The sequence below is a fragment of the Lissotriton helveticus genome, chromosome 12 (assembly GCF_964261635.1).
Source record: "Lissotriton helveticus chromosome 12, aLisHel1.1, whole genome shotgun sequence".
Classification (NCBI taxonomy): Eukaryota; Metazoa; Chordata; class Amphibia; order Caudata; family Salamandridae; genus Lissotriton; species Lissotriton helveticus.
This window is the reverse complement of record NC_136073.1, coordinates 131,506,870-131,508,559: the sequence shown is the minus strand read 5'-3', so window position 1 is coordinate 131,508,559 and position 1,690 is coordinate 131,506,870. Positions and strand designations below refer to the sequence as shown.

At 40.5% G+C, this 1,690-nt stretch overlaps 1 non-coding gene across 1 annotated transcript; it reads left to right on the top strand.

Annotated features, from left to right (window-relative positions):
* The first annotated feature begins 569 nt into the window (after nucleotides 1–569).
* On the top strand, nucleotides 570–652 carry TRNAS-AGA (transfer RNA serine (anticodon AGA)). Its single transcript has one exon. It is a non-coding gene; the product is annotated as a tRNA-Ser (tRNA).
* Nucleotides 653–1,690: the final 1,038 nt, after the last annotated feature.

The window sequence follows — 1,690 nt, the reverse complement described above, 5'->3', positions numbered from 1 at the left end:
ACTTCAGCACTGATTAGTAGCGATAAAGTGATCAGAGTCCTAAGGCCAACAAATAGATACAGCAAAATGCGTAGGTGAAAAGCAATAAGGTAGGGTTCAGGCCACCTTAAGAATGCAAGGTCTAACAAAAACAAACTAAGGATAACATGAGTAAAACATCAGGTTTCTCTACGGCATTTGGTGAGACAAGTGTGCCTACTTTTATCTTCCATAAATGCAATCTTTCCCTGACCCCTTTATTATATAGCTCTTCAAGTAAAAAAGATAAAGCACTTACAAAGGAGCCTCAAATACTCAAAGATGGTAGACTTCTGTAATATGGGCCATAGACTAAAAGCAGCACGAAAACAGAGTGCAATAGGGTCCCAAAAACTTGAGTGCCACATGAGAGTATGAATGAAAGCCTATCCTTTTCCAAACTAGAGATATACTCATGCAATTTTTGTTTTTAGGAGAGAATGTGCCTGCTGAAAAATACATTATTTAAAAAAAGTGCATTGCAGAATACCAGGAATTTGCTGTGGGACACCTTGAAAACTTTCATACAGATTATTTGCACAAAACTTACAGTCAGTTGTGGCCGAGTGGTTAAGGCGATGGACTAGAAATCCATTGGGGTCTCCCCGCGCAGGTTCGAATCCTGCCAACAACGAGAAACTTTTTAACATCGGCTACAATTTCAGAAGTTAACCTTTAGAATTTCTTCCATGTCAGTTTTATAAATAGGTGGCTTATTTTGGTGTCACTATGGCCCTTTCACATATTTATTATCGCTACCCCTTTCATATCTTTGCTATAACTCTCGTCCTACATTAGCGCTGGTGCAAACACTTCAAAATATTATACCCTGGCTCTCTCAGTCATGCCATTCATGCACTTGAAACTTACTTTACCAATAAAAGAAGCAAATAGAAAAATAAAACAAAAGTGCTTGCTGGATTAGGCAAACACACTTCATAAAACTGCATTTTCTTTTCTATTCTCCCCGTGTTACAAGCTTAACTGCTCCCTGTGTAATTTCTCTTAGCCTGCTGTCCCAGGAAGAGAATTTTATCTACAGGCTCTTTCCGTGTTTTTTTCCTAGTCTTTCTTTCCCTTTTCTTAGATTTGTAACTGTTCCTTTATGTGCTCTATTTAGGCGCCATTAATCTCATTTGAGCTCCTTGTACCTGCTGCTGTTTTCTCCACACCTCATACTGCCTTTTCCCTCTTTCTCTCTTTCTCTGAGGTTGGTGGCTACTTTCCAAAGCTTCTGATGCCCCAATGTTCCTTCATCTTGTTGTCAGACGTGAATTGGAAAAGCAACCAAATTAACAAGCCTTTACCACTCATATATGGCAGAGGTTTATACTTTAATTGAGCTAAGAAAAGCGTGTTGTGGGGCCCCTACGAGCCATGGTGCTTGCTTCATCATAATTAGGCACGCAGTCATTAGCCACAGCTCTGATCATGGGTCACTGAGGTCAGTTTCAATAATTCCTCAAAAACCTAACCATGCAGTCCCCCCTAACTGTGTAGTTATCTTGCTTTACTGCTGTTTGTGTGATTAGCTGGGAGGAGCTCACGGCAACATCCTCCCTATAAAAGTGTAGATGGACCGCTCCTTAACTTTTTCTTGCTTCACATACAGATGGCTTGAGGTGGTACAGGGGAGATGCAGGTCTAATAGACAGATTAGAAGATCTGCGCC